Source organism: Xenia sp. Carnegie-2017, unplaced genomic scaffold, assembly GCF_021976095.1.
Source record: "Xenia sp. Carnegie-2017 unplaced genomic scaffold, XeniaSp_v1 HiC_scaffold_14, whole genome shotgun sequence".
In the NCBI taxonomy this organism is placed as follows: domain Eukaryota; kingdom Metazoa; phylum Cnidaria; class Anthozoa; order Malacalcyonacea; family Xeniidae; genus Xenia; species Xenia sp. Carnegie-2017.
This window is the reverse complement of record NW_025813447.1, coordinates 6,810,080-6,826,183: the sequence shown is the minus strand read 5'-3', so window position 1 is coordinate 6,826,183 and position 16,104 is coordinate 6,810,080. Positions and strand designations below refer to the sequence as shown.

Here is a 16,104-nt window from a genome sequence, read left to right as displayed (position 1 = left end):
TTTTTTATGAACAAAAATGTCCTAGAGATTTGAAGATAATGCGAGTTTAATGAAACGTGAAACATATTTTAAACATTCTTCATTTTTTGATTAAATTTTCTGATTTACTATTTCATGTATCATGAGCAAACCATCGATGGGCTTCATGGCAAATTAACATAATCAACTTTTCTTGACTCAATTTATGTTGAAATAAATACTTAAGATGAGAATCAAGCGTCTTAACGTGATTTTCACGCGAGGGATATGTGAAAAAACATACTTACTGTCCTGGATCAACATGAGCTCACCAATCATAGTCTAAAACAATAATACGCACCACTGGGTCAAAATCCAAAGCAACATATAATGTTTCTTCAAATTCCTTAAAGTGCACATACAGTTATTTCCAAATTCGTTGAAATTTTAAAGTTTAGACTGTGGAAAATATGATTTCGAAAAAAATTTCGTAAAAAAAGGAAAAACAAAGTTTTTTTGCGGTTTGAATTAGCTTGCTTTTGAGAAATTTTCGCAGCGCTGAGGGGAATTAAAACGAGAGGTTTGTGACGTCATTTAAGGAACGTATGAATGCGCTGCATACAAAACAACATAGTGTGAAATAACAATTCTTTATATATTGCTTTGAAATTAATATAAAAATTGTACGAAACATGTCCACATCTGATTCTGAGTCGAGTACAGCAACAACAGTAGAAAATATTGAATTGAACAGTCGGGAATTCGATTTAGAAGACGAAGATCAATCGTCACCAAATGCGCTCCGAATCACCGATGGCGATTTTGAGTATGACCAAGCTGAAGCGTATGAAAACGAACCACTTGCAGATGAAGAGTGGTTAGAAAGGTATATTAGAGAAACAGAAGAAGAAAGACGCCAAACAGAAGAGCTCGAACGCAGAATGCAAAATGAAGTTCCTCTTGATTCTTGGTAAGAAAAGTTGGAAAATTTGTTTATATATTGTTGCCGAAGCTTTTGACAGATAACTTTCGTAGGTGCCATTGTGGCAACTGCCGTGTTCGTCTCTTGGTTAATCCAAAAGAATGTAGATGCTGCCATGAAATTGCCAATTGCATGATTGAAATGCAAGATCGTATGGTGGTATCCGAATTAGGAAGGCAGCCAAAATGCATAACAGAGCATCGAGGATTTGATGCCATTTGCCTCAATCGCTGGGCATTAAATTTAGCTGCCAATCTTTAACAAAGACAAGATGGAGTTAGATATCATAAAGGATTCTTGGAGCAAAGGTTTGTTAGAATTATTAGTTAAATGTTTCTGTCTGGTTTATCTATGAATGCACACTGCAAGATTTGTATTTTATGGACTCCTACCTGTTTTAATGGACCTTATGTATTATGCCTTTTCAGGTTTTTTCGAGTTGTTGCATATAGAAAATTTACAAGAATGTTACATGGCATTCTTCGAGACAAAAGAATTCCACTTCCAGCTTGTGCTTACCATGTTATTCGAAAAACTTTTAATTTAAAAAAAAATGAACACTTTGCAGGGTATGAAGAGGACAATTTGTAAAATAACATAACATTATATATTATTTTAGCTGTTGTTTGCATGAGCCCAGCTAGTAGGGATTCAATGAAGTGTGGAATGATTTAAGCCACTCTTGATTTATTGCATCTTCGATTCACACTTATACTTGTTATACAAAACATACGAAATTACAATTCCTTTCTCTTTATTCTGTCCATGCAGTCAATTCACACTTCACTGAATCCCAACTAATTGGGCTCATACCACCAGGTCCTAAAAAACTGGTTACTTTCGGCTTTTTGGACAGTTCATTATATTTTTATGGCCTTTCATCCAATTCTTGCACACAGTGCATCAAGGTGCTGCTCTCTCATTTCTCTAATTAATGATCATTTCTTGGAAAGGTGATACTTCAGCTATATCAAACAATAAAGTGAGTCAGTTCCAAAAATAAGATTCAAATTAACTCAAAGCAAGTAATGCCTTTTGTAAAACCTGGCTTAGTTGGGGGGAAATGTACAGCTGGCATGCTTTTTCTTCTTGCTTTTTTTGAGATAGCTTCACTTTTTGATTGCTTGTCCAACATGGAATTCATTGGCAATGGAGTCATTCTTAAAAGATCACCTTTGGCTTTTCTCAATTTTTCCTCATCAATGAGTGCAGAGCACAACACTTGATAAATATCTTCAACATACCCTGGAGGAGCAATGTGCAAATTATTCAAAATTTTATTTTATGGTAATCATTTCTTATTAAGGCTTTCATTATTATGGCATTAAACACATGATATCTGGCAGTAGGAGAAATGTATTAATTAACCTTACCAAAATCCTGAGCAACTTTTACATTTCTTACAACAGCTTCACCATTTTTAAATTTTGGATAATGCACTTTAACCTGGGGAACTCCATTAACCTCTTGATTATCCCTGTCCAAATTGCTGTTGAAGTGAGTTACAGCAAGTTGAGTTGTACTTGGAATATTTTCTGATTCAACCTCTCTTTTATAATCAGACATCCACTTTCTTTTCATCTAAAATGGCATGTATTTATGAAATATACTCTCACACGGATTCCAGATAAAATGTTGATATGCATATGTATAATTTTAACGTACTCACCATTCTGCGATCTCTTGTTGTAAGTTCATTGTCATCTTTTCGAGGATAAATGCTCGGGTAAGCAACGATTCCGAATTCATCTCGAATGAGTGGAGGTGCAAAATTACTTTCTGATTCAGAAAGCGAGCCGAATTACCGAGAAAACGAATCTTTTGTGAAGTGTTCCGAGCAAACTGCGGAATTCTTTGTGGTGACCCACTTATCGCGAGTAGCTTTCACAAAGTTGACTCATCGCTTTCTCCTACGCTTAGCTTCGCTTCTTTCGTCGTTAAAAAATGGTATGCGATGAAGTGAAATGCCTTTCTCCAAACTGGCTACGTTAGAACAACCAAAAACTACACATCGATCTGGCATTTTTGTGTTTGTTCACATGCATAAACAGTGTAAGTTGTTAAATGAGATATGATCTTCGCACTTAGCTGGACAATTTAAGCAATCGTCTCAGGACCTGAAAAAATCAGGTGACTCAACTTGATTCGAACCGATGACCTCTGCGGTGCCGGTGCAGTGCTCTGACCACTGAGCTATGAAGTCACACAGTGGTGAGCAGGTCAATATTGTTGGGCTCATGTTATCTCGTGAAATGAATGTCATATGAATGTTTTTTATGCAGTGCGGTGTTTGAAATTAAATGAGATATGATCTTCGCACTTCGTCAGGACCTGAGACGATTGCTTAAATTGTCCAGCTAAGTGCGAAGATCATATCCATTGAGTTCTATAATAACTGGAGCGGCTAAGTGGACTGGGAACTGTTGTAAAAAACATGGCGGCCAACGGACGTATTTCCGCTGAAATGATCGCTTTGCAGAAAAATAATATTCTCGACCTCCTCCGGATTGATGTTATTGATTTTCCCGCCTTCAGTTGAAAATTTCAAATGCAATTGCAAGCTGTATGATAAATAAACAATATTTTCAAGGCCAAAACAATATTTTTTTCAAAAATGCCTAATCGATGTTCAATTGTAGAATGTCGTAATATTGACAACGCGAAGGACATCGCTTTTCACAGGTGAGTTATTCGCTTATTTTGTTTGTTCCTGAAAGATTGAATCGGCATTTATACAATTGAAAGCCCCAAAATCTGTTAGGCCTTATGAAAAAACATTGTCTTAAATACTGCATACACTGATGTTTTCCTGTGTGTTTTTTAAAAAATTCAACAAATTTGTTTATTTATTTGTTGAATCAACGCATGAAACAATAAATTTACTAATCTATTTCAAATAGTTTTCCTGACGAAGAAAAACCCTGCACTTTTTGGAATGGGTAAATAGTATAAAGAAATGGTCGCCTCTCACAGTTCTAACTAAGTGGAGCAGAGTTTGCTCAGATCATTTTTCCGATAGCATGAAGAGAATATCAGGTAACAAAGTGTGTCTAGAAGATAGTGCTGTGCCCACATTATTTCAACAGGTGAAGGATGTTGAATGTACGAAGAGCACTGAAAAGGTGAGTCGTCATTTCTCTACTCATGATCACTCGTATTGTCTTAAGTCTCCCAGGAGACTGAAAAGACAATTGGAAGATGTTATAGACCGGGCAGAGTATTATAGAAAGAGGTTAAAAGTGTCTAATATGGAAAAAAAGTAGACTGAAAAAGAAGGTAAATGATTTATTGTCAATCATTGATTGCCTTAAAGATGATAAAATGATCAGCTCTGATCAAGCTGAACTTCTTAATGCTTCACTATCTGGGGTTCCTGAAGATATTTTGAGTCGTTTAGTGGCAAACACTCAGGGTAAAAAAGGTGCTCAATACCCCCCCAGAATTGCAAGCTTTTGCACTAACTTTGAAATTTTACTCGCCTAAGGCTTATGATTATGTTCGTGAGAAGTTTAATTTAGCCTTACCTCATCCAAGAGTAATTCGATCTTGGTATAATTCCGTGGATGGTGACCCTGGTTTCACCAAGGATGCCTTGAATGCTTTGAAAGTGAAGGTTCAAGAATCAAAGAAAGATGGCAAGGAAGTCATATGTGCATTGATGCTGGATGAAATGTCAATCCGTAAACACGTAGAATGGGATGGTCAAAAAGTTTGTGGTTATGTTGACCTTGGTACTGGGATTGACGATGATTCACTCCCTGAAGCAACAGAAGTTTTGGTATACATGGCTGTTGCTCTAGATTCATCTTGGAAAGTACCAGTTGGTTACTTCTTGGTAGATGGCCTCACTGCAGAAGTAAAAGCAAATTTAACCAAGGAGTGTTTGATGCAGTTGCATGATGTTGGTGTTAAAGTTGGAAGTTTAACGTGTGATGGTCCATCCACACATCTTGCAATGATGAAGTTGCTTGGAGTGAAACTTTCACTTAATGATTTCCAAGCATATTTTTTACATCCATCTGATTTAATGTTGAAAATTTATGCATTCTTAGATCCTTGTCACATGATCAAGCTTGTCAGAGGAGCAATTTCTGAATTGAGAACTCTGAAGGATGAAAAAGATGGTTTGGTAAGATGGCAATACCTAGTTGAGCTAGAAAAACTGCAAGCCTCAGAAGGCTTGCGACTTGCCAACAAACTAAAGAAAGCTCACATAAACTGGAAGCCACAGAAAATGAAGGTAAATTTAGCAGTGCAAGCACTCAGCTCGAGTGTTGCAGATGCTTTAGAGTTCTGTGAAGGTAAGCTCAAACTTCCACAGTTTAAAGGGTGTGATAAAACAGTCAAATTCATTCGAGTATTTGATCGCTTGTTTGACGTTTTGAATTCCAGGAATCCAATTGCTAAAAATTACAAAGCACCAATAAGGAAAGCGAATTACAAGCTGATAAAAACCTTCTTGGATGAAGCAAGGCAATACGTCTTAAATCTGAAGGGTGCTGATGGAAAGTCGATTTTTTCCCATAAGAGGAAAACAGGATTCTTGGGGTTTCTGTTGTGCATTGAAGCAGTGCAAGGGCTTGCTGAGGATCTTGTTATAAGTGAAAATTCTCCCCTTAAATATTTGCTTACTTATAAGACAAGTCAAGATCATTTAGAATTGTTTTTTTCAGCTTTGCGAGCGTCAGGAGGTTGGAACAACAACCCGACATCTCGACAGTTCAAACAATTAAACTAAACGTAACTAAACAATTAAAAAGAATGAGAAGTAATTCGAAATGCAAGTCTTCTATGTGAGTATTCCTCTACAACATAGTACAATATAGAACAACAATAGCACAATATTCATTTTGAACTATTTTTTATAGAGAAAAAAATACTCAACAAAACAGCCCAATTGGACGACATAAGAAAACTATTTTGTGGTCGTAACATTGATAGCACTTTCAATCAGATCGAGCGTTGTAGTAAGTGCTTTTTTCAAAATTAAACCAGTCTGTCAATTGATAAATGAATTGTTAACGTTCTTTTAAAAATAAACGTTACTCAATATTAAACGCACGTGTTTAACTTACAGGTGACATTATGAATATTGCCGGGATGATCTGCATGCGGAAGTCCTTGAACAACGTTCATGATGCGTAACATTTTATCTTTAACATTTTTTTGTACCTTATAGTTCAATGAGTTCACATTGTTTATATAGTTTCTTGACTTGTAAAAGCCAATGGTTAAACTTCGAATAACTTGAAAAAATTTAGAAGAATTTTACTTGAATGCAGGGTGTGACTTGAGTCCCGAGAATGGAGAGGAAACGTTGCAGAATTTGATTTGCCCAACAAAAACGTAGTGTAATTTTTATGTTAATACCAGCAAAATCGCTTTTACTTAGTTATGAGTTGATCCAAACGTCATCGTTAATATTTGCCGTTTTAATTTCCGCAAAATTACATGCTTTGCTCGACAAAACTGCTAACTTTTGAAAGGGAGGGCTGAGCCACCACATATCAATCCCTCTCCAGGATTTACACCCTGTTTCAACGTTACTGATACAGCAATTAACGATTTGTGCACGCTAAATTTACATGTATATTATCATGGGAATCATCTCTTACAAACTATAAAAACTTTAAAATTCAATGCAATATTTAGTTCTTCATAGTTAAAAAAGTTTGATTTGTTAACCAATCAGAATACAGCATTGGCGTTTGTCATTTGCATTTTTTCCCTTTTTTTTAAATACTATAAATATTTTAAAACTTGTCTGAATTTTCCTTTGCTTATTTCTTGTTTTTATTGTATTTGCCAACTTTCTATTGTGGTCCATGGATGAAAAGAGGTTAGTACAGATCAATAATTTAATAATTTCTGATCTGAAAAGCTTTATATGAAGCTTTCAGCATGGAAGTAAACAAAAGTGATTCATTTACATGGTTTAAATCCCTTCTTGCAAAATATCTATTTACACTTTATCGTTTTTGCATACAAAACACCAGATGCTAGATTATACAGATGAGGAAAAGCAATGGACACTGGTATCAAATGTGTATAAAATTTGTTTTGTTTTGAAAACTGAAAATCACTCAAATAGTTCAATTGCATTCAAAACAGGTCAGGAAACTGAAGAGGAAGATAATGAAAATGCAAGTGTGTATTTAGCCAAAATGGTTATACTGTTTAATGATTGTTTTTGCTTTATTACACAATACAACAATGCATCAAAATGTGCTAAAATCTACTACTATTTGAGGTGGCTCCAATTCTGAAAACCAAAAATAAAGAAGGTAAACAGTGCTTTGTATACAATACTGTTCTCATTCATATATGATATATGCCCATCAGCTCTCACATGATACTTTTGTCTTTTCACCTGAGCCTTTTCACCAAGAGTCTTTTCACCAAGAGTCTTTTAACCTGAAATTTAATCATACACATAACAAATCAAACAGCACCTAACAAACGATTTGTTTATGTAGAAAGCAATGTCGAAGCAAAAAGTTCATTTAAAGGTGTGGTATAGTGTATACATGTACTAATTGCCTTTGATGCCTGGCTGATAATTGCCATTGTTTTTTTTAATGAAGGAAGATGCTATAATTGTGGCCACAAAGGCCACAAAATGAATGAATGCAAGAAAAGTAATGACAAAAATGAAATAACATTTCTTTCATGACCATTGTAATTGACAATTATATACTTTTTTTTGTATAGAGTTTAATCGTATGAGAAGAAGTAAGTTTGATTGACCTAGTGATAAAACATCAGCTTGATTAGATGGTTGAAAACTTCAAGTTGCATGCATTATTGTTAACAGAATTAAGCTAATGACACAAACAAATAAAAAGTTTTATGAACTACAGCTTTCTTATGAATATTTAACAGGACGACGTTGCTATATATGCAAAAGATTGGGCCATGTTGCCAAGCAGTGTAGGGAAGGAAACCTACCAGTCAAAAACGTGCTGAACAATTGCAGCAACTGTACAATAAACCTTACAAGGAAATATATTTTAAATATTTTTTTTTTGTCATTTAGTCATCTTTAGCAGAAATACAAAAAGATTATATATTGTTTTTTTTTCTCAAAACTTCATTAAAAGAAAATTCTTATTGCAAATATGTTGTGTAACTTAGTCTGATTGCACTAACATACATTACCACATTGACATAAATATGACTATAGAGTACTCTTTAAGAGTTAAGTAAAGAACAAATTCTGAAGAAACAAGACATCTTGAGATGTAAAAATGTGAATCAAAACAAGACGTGAACTGTAAATTTTCGATTTATTTCAAAGTCATCCACAGACAGAATGATAATCCAAACCATGCATACACATATATTAAGAAATGGTTTGTTAACACGGGACTTAAGGCTAGCAAAGAATTACAACTCTTCTCTTAAATTACAATACACTCATTCCACCAGTCTGGTCTCTTGTTTCAATTCATCCTTTTAAAATATGACAGCACTTCCAACTCCGCTTTCGTAAATATCAAACTATTTAATTTCTATTGCTTGACTTTCGTTACTTAATTCATGCATTGTAAATATATATGTGTATGCATTGTTTGGATTATCATTCTGTCTGAGGATGACTTTGAAATAAATCGAAATTTTACAGTTCACTTCGCGTTTTGTTTTCATTCACATTTTTTCATCTCGAGATATCTCGTTTCTTCAGAATTTGTTTTTTACCATCTTTTAAATTGTCGGCTGGACATGGCTCAAGACTTTCTCCTTACCTTGAAAAGAGACCACATCGTCCACATTGTGCACATGTACATTAGACACGATGTTTAAAACGTTCAAAGAGTTCTTTCGTACATAGTTTATAGTTAATAGCTTTCCTCGCAGGAGCCGATGACTGGAAAGCAAGCACAGTTGACTCGCTGTTACGAATTGTAGGTTTTTATCGTGATTTTCATCAAAAAATTGCTAGCCGAATCCCAAATACACACATACATTTTCCTCACTCTTTCTTCAGGAGGGAGTGGGAAATTGTGAAATTTTCGGAAAAGCGGTCAATTTCGGTAAATCTCAGCGGCAACGGACGAAATCCGCCATGTTTTTTACAACATCAGATATCTAAGGCCGCGCTTGAGATAGCCGCTCCAGTTATTATAGAACTCAATGATCATATCTCATTTAATTTCAAACACCGCACTGCATAAAAAACATTCATATGACATTCATTTCACGAGATAACATGAGCCCAACAATATTGACCTGCTCACCACTGTGTGACTTCATAGCTCAGTGGTCAGAGCCATTGAGTTCTATAATAACTGGAGCGGCTATCTTTACTGGGGCGAGGTCGCCAAAAAAATGGCGGCCAACGGACGTATTTCCGCTGAAATGATCGCTTTGCAGAAAAATAATATTCTCGACCTCCCCCTGGTGTCTATAGTAAATTATAAAGAATTTTTCAAAAACAAACACGATATCACAGAATATGGATATCGTTAGTTCCATATTCTGTGACGATTCTTTTTTGGCATTTCTTTTATAATGCCAACACTTCAATCGTTCAATTGTTGGATGTCGTAGTTTCCACAAAAAGGTGAGGTAGTTGTTTGTTTTGTTAGTTCCTCAACGATTGAAAAGCAATTATACATGCACTTGAAAAGCCATAAAATACATATTAAAGATCGTATTTTTAAGACTGACTTGAACGCCAAATATACTGATGTTTTCCTGTTTTGTCTATAAATTTCTGCATACTTTTCTGTCATTTGTTAATGCATGAAATCGTAAATTTACCTATCTATTTGCAAAATAGTTTCCCTAAAGCAAAAGACCCTGCACACATTTTGCTCTGTGAAAAGTATCAAGAAGAAATGATCAGCCCCAACAGTACCCATGATTTGGAGCAGAGCTTGTTATGTTGTATTTGCTGACAACATGCAGGGAAGACCAAGTAAAGATGACTGGAAGATGTTATTGATCAGGCAGAGTCTTAAAAATGATAATGCTGTAAAGATAATTGATTTATTGTCTGCCTTATCCAGAGTTATTTAATTTGATCATGGTCAAATTCTATGGATGGAGACAATGGATTCACTAATGATGCCTTGAATGCTTTGAAGTTGAAGTTCATGAACCAAAAAGATGGCAAGAAGGTTGTGTGTTTTTGATGCTTAATTAAATGTCAATTCACAACATATAAAATGGAAAGGCCATAAAGTTTGTGTCTATGTAAACATTTGTACTGAGATTGATGATGACTTGATGCAGATGTGAAGCATTAAACTGAATAAGCCATTGGGTTTTATATAACATAATGTTTAAATCATGGCATATCTTTATCAAAATATTTTAGTTGAGTGTTGTTTAAATGTTACTAATATCTAATGCACTATACTGAAGCATTAAAGATTCAGTGATGAAACCTTTAAATTTACTGTACTGTATATTTCTTATATATTTCTTATATTTCTTTAAGAAACAGTTTGAGCTTATTTACCTATTAGAGTACAGAATGGGGATTTATCATATGCATCATTGCTGCTTTTTTAAATAAATGTTTTCACTTTTCAAAGCTTTTCTACAAATATTTTGCTTCTTATTTCTTTTCATGAGATTGATGATATAGAGGTAATATAATCCAATAACTTTATAATTTCTAGAAAGCTGTTAAGCTTCTAGCATAAAAGTACACTATAGGTATTTAATTCATTTGGTTTTATTGCCTTGTTATGACATATCCATATGCATTTCATCATTCATGTATGAAGAAAACACCAAATGTGGATACTCAGAGAACAAAATGCACTACCAACTGCTTATGAAATTTATTATTGAAGTGAAAACTGTTTTAATCATTCAAATTGTGCACTTATATTGAAAATATAGGAAAACAAAACAAAGTGAAAATAAGGGTAGAAGTATTAAAACTAAAAATGAATTATAAACACCATTGGAAGCATAAGTGTTTTGATGATTATTTGCATTTTGCCCAATTTATATATCAATACAACAAAATCAAAATGTGCTACAACTTTACAAGTATTTGATGCAGTTGCACTTCAGAACATCACAAAAAGGTTACTTAAAGTAATTTCTATACAATATTGTTTGTTTTCATTTACCAAACCTATGCAGACTTGAGTCTTTTTGAAATTTAATATGAAACTCAATTACAGAAAATACGTAAATATCCAGAGATTTAATATTTACTTTTTTAAAGAAACAAGTAAAAAGAAGCAAAATAGCAGTGATAACAAATAAGCTAACTTCTCTCTCGTGAACCACTGTGGAGATGAACTATGATATACTTTTTTGTACAGACTAAAGAGTTTAATCGATCAAACAAGTTTGACGCTGGTAAGAAAACGACGCATATCTGCATTCATAGATGTGTAGCCGACATATAGCTCTTTCATCGATAGTTATAAATACATCCTCGTAGGAGCCGATAACTGGAAAGCTATGTTGACTCGCTGTTACGAATTGTAGGTTTTTATCGTGATTTTCATCAAAAAATTGCTTGCCGAATCCCAAATACACACATACATTTTCTTCACTCTTTCCTCAGGAGGGAGTGGGAAATTGTGAAATTTTCGGAAAAGCGGTCAATTTCGGTAAATCTCAGCGGCAACGGACGAAATCCGCCATTTTTTTGGCGTCACCAGATATCTAAGGCCGCACTTGAGATAGCCGCTCCAGTTATTATAGAACTCAATGGTCAGAGCACTGCACCGGCACCGCAGAGGTCATGGGTTCGAATCCCGTTGAGTCACCTGATTTTTTCAGGTCCTGAGACGATTGCTTAAATTGTCCAGCTAAGTGCGAAGATCATATCTCATTTAATTTCAAACACCGCACTGCATAAACAACATTCATATGACATTCATTTCACGAGATAACATGAGCCCAACAATATTGACCTGCTCACCACTGTGTGACTTCATAGCTCAGTGGTCAGAGCACTGCACCGGCACCGCAGAGGTCATGGGTTCGAATCCCGTTGAGTCACCTGATTTTTTCAGGTCCTGAGACGATTGCTTAAATTGTCCAGCTAAGTGCGAAGATCATATCTCATTTAATTTCAAACACCGCACTGCATAAAAAACATTCAAGTGTAAGTTGTATTGGAAGTCAGTCTGTGTTCCTTAAATGACGTCACAAGTAAGTCCCATGCCACGGATTAGAGCTCTCGACATTTTTTACAAAACGTTGAAATTTAGGTTTTATTCACATCTTGCCGAAAGATAACTAAAACGAAAAGTTATTCAAATTCTGTAAACGGCATTTGTATTATTTATCCAAAAATCTATTTGAGAATAAAAACTAAAATAACTGGCGTGCCCTTTTAAAGATAGCGTGCAAATGCATTGTAAAATGAAAACTTTATTGAAAAGAAGACGACATCATGTGAAATGAAACATATGATTGTATATAGATGGTCTTAAATGACCATCATTTTGTAAGTGTATAATAAAATAAAGGGATTGTAAGGGATATAAATGGGATTCTAAAATGACTCATCACCTTGTCTAGTGTATCATCGTATGTAAGAATTGAGAAAATTTAAGTGGGATATCTCACGAAGGAGACCTTCAGATTGAAGCAATTCCATACCTTTGATGGATTCTTGTTAAATCTTAAAGTAAATCGTAAATTGAATAAAAGTACAAAGATAAACAAATTGTTGACCAAACTTACAATTAAATTCCTTTTCTCTTCTCTCGTCTCCTCTTCTGTTTAAGACTTCAAATCAGCATTATCGATGGTTTTTGTAATTTGAGACAAGGGACTACCCCCGTTTTTAGATTATAATTCACCGTGCTCCCCCTGTTTCTCCTTGCGCTTCCTTTCGAGAAATTGTTGGTGCATCATCAACCAGATCTTGTCAGGAAATTTATATGAAAGAGATTAAACAGAAAGTATTTATAACAACTATGATGATTTGGAGATCAATAAGGGATTGCATGGATCATTAAGAGGTTAGCATAGATCATTAACAGATAGCCTAGATTATCGGGGAAGATAGTATAGATTTTATTGCAGATAGACTAGAACATTGAGGTAGCATGAGTCAATAATCAGTAACTATAAACATTAAGATTTTAGCCTTGATCCACCAAGTGACCAGCAAGGGTAAAAGATAACCATGGATAACTAGATCCTGAGAGGTTAACTACAATTGTCGAACAACTAGTTATGATTAAGAACATTAACGTGTGTATAAGAAAATGGAGCACCTTCGATAAATAGGATACAGAGTATAGAAAGATGGAATCTTGATGGAGACATTCTTCAGTGTAGCCGATATCGAAAAGAGAAGTACAATGGATCATAAAGCGATAAGTTATCGAAATGTATAACAATATTGTTTATATTCGCCACATGCGAGTTTCTTCAGTTTCATAAAGATGTTAAAACCACCAAAATTATCGGCCACCTGAGAATCAGGTTTAAAGTAAAGATCCTGCTCCATTCTACCATATACATTTAAGAATAAACGAGACATTCCAGACCTTTGACACGAATACTGCGTTCTGAACCTTGGAAAATCATAAAAACAACATTATTGATACTATTCATATAAAACGTGATAAAAGATGTATTATAATCAGCATTGTTCTAGCAATAAAAAATTAGAGACATGTTCTCTACCCTTCATGTTGATAGACTATGTCCCAGTTCTTTCATAATAATAGACTACGTTCCAGTCCTTTTCGAGTGGTATAGATATGAACAAGAAAATGTAGAGAACTAAACAGTTTGAAACATATCTATCAACTTACTGCGTCGCTCCCAATTCAATAGAGCTTGACGTCCTTAAGCAACTTTTTAGACAAATCATTGATCAATCTTTTGAAAGATATTCGACAGCGAATTCACAGTCGTAATTTAAATATATATCAACGACAGTCTGTGCTTCTGCAATAAAGGACACGAATTGACATTATGGATAATATGAATGGATATTATGGACACAGAAGATAAAATAAGAAATTTAATTGTTGGTATATTGATAATTAGTAAGGAAAGGTCACACCTCACCTCTTGCACAATCCAATGAAAAAATTTAAACGAGAGGATTGCAAAGACTGAATATAGGATGGGATTTGGAAATGAAAGATGCTTAATTGTTGTACAGGGTTGAGCAAAACGAAAGTGATATTTGAACGGAGACAATGTTAGTGCAAAGCTTTACAACTGAAAGTTGACAGTTTGCACCAGCTAGAGAGTTCTTTTTCACTTGTTTTTCAAGGTTTGCATAAGCGAGTACAAACACAAAACATCTTTAGTTCTTTTGTAAATAATAGTTATGCGAAACAGACAACTTCATGAAAAGGTTGTAAATTTTTCTCTAACATGTATTCATATGATTCATTTGCAAATTATCTTTGATTGATATAATTCATGTAGCTCAGATACACGCACGTTTGTACAGGCTAATGCAAAACACAAAGTTAAATTGTTTTTCTCTGTTTAAGTTTTTATTAAGTAAATAGTGATGTCGGATGAATAGCTTTAGAACATTAAGTTTTGATGTCGTTAAACATTCACGGTGCACATTGAAACACAATTGATTTTCTTAAACTTTCTGTGATCAGTGAAAGACTCTCAATGAAAAACAATAGGTTTCCAAAGAAATAAAATGATCATAAAGTTCTGAAATTTTCATAGCGTGACTAAACTTGGAGAGACAATCGCTTTTAGAGAAAATTGATCGATGGTATTTCAAATATTAGTTGTTTTTATAAATACCTTGTAGAAGCGCTCAAACTTTATAATTACTTCTCTTTGGCACAAGAGAAAACTATTGATATAGTGATGTAAAAACATCTAATTTATGTGTTTATGCGTCTCTTCTTATAGTTTAAACTTTACTCATGTTGAAATATTCGTGTTAAAATCCAGCAAAACGTCTGTTGAACTTTTGACTTAGGAAGCGACTTTACTTTTTCTTATAGTTTAAACTTTACTCATGTTTATAGAAGCGATTTTCTTATAGTTTAAACTTTACTCATGTTGAAATATTTGTGTTTAAAGTAGAGACAACTTCATCGCTGACTGTCTCTCACGACCTTAGAACATTATTATCTTAAAGAAAGCTTCTTAATCTTTCTTTTTGTTAAGGGGAAGGGTGTTACATGATAATCCATAATAATGTAAATTACAGTTATTATTGTTATATACTTAAATTTATTTTAGTGCTCTTTGTAAAATGCCTTACTCATACATGCATGTGTATGTTAACCACAATAACAGGAAAAGCTTACGTATAGGACGTAGTCAACCTACCTACTGACCACAAACAACGTACAGGACATGGTTAATCAACTGACCACAGTTTACGCACAAGCGGTTAATCGTACGTCATTGTGCAATCACATATAAGCCGAGAATCGAAAGTTGTAGTTATGTTGGTGCTTAGTAGAAGTTCACATCAGAAGAAAGCCTCATGTAAAAGAAAACGAACTATTTACGAAGATAACCAAAGAATCCAGATATATATCCAATCCATCAACGAAAGAGTTTCTGAAAGCAGTTGTCTTAGATACGTTTGAACATTTAAACATTTATATTATAACGTTTATATCAAAATATTAGTATATTAAATAAATATCTTAAGAATTGACAACAACTTCTCCACAAGGTTTTACTCCTTTTGTTACGAGAAATTGAACCAAAAGCGGCCATTTTATTATTAGTCGGGACATTCGTAACAGTATGCATTTCTTTGATGAGTCGTTTTCAACAAATGAACTATAGTCTTAATAAAAGACCATAGTAAATAAACATTATTATAGAAATATATATATATATATATATATAAATAATTATTTACTATAATTATATATTTATTATAATTTATATAAATATTGACTATAGTTCATTTCTTGAATGCAACATCTTGAATTTTACTATAGGATTTTAATAATAACTTAAATCATAAAATTTAAAATTAAGATTAACATTTATAACTTAAGATCTCACAAAAAGATCGTTAAAATATTTTTGAATGTTGCTGATAGATTTAAAACAATATCTTGACTTTTAGAACATGATTAAATTGTTACAGAACAAAGTACACAATCCAATCAATTTGATTATATGATATGCTTTGGTGAAAGTATGGTTTAAACACCATTGCGTGATAAGTGCTCGAACAAAACTTTACATGCGATTACTTGAGTTAACAAAGT

The 16,104-nt window shown here is 33.9% G+C and overlaps 1 long non-coding RNA gene across 1 annotated transcript; it reads left to right on the top strand.

Moving 5' to 3' along the window:
* The first annotated feature begins 7,419 nt into the window (after positions 1 to 7,419).
* On the top strand, positions 7,420 to 7,939 carry LOC124434656. The gene is made up of 4 exons (XR_006944857.1): positions 7,420 to 7,449; positions 7,525 to 7,578; positions 7,652 to 7,672; positions 7,823 to 7,939. It is a non-coding gene; the product is annotated as an uncharacterized LOC124434656 (long non-coding RNA).
* The last annotated feature ends 8,165 nt before the right edge of the window (positions 7,940 to 16,104 follow it).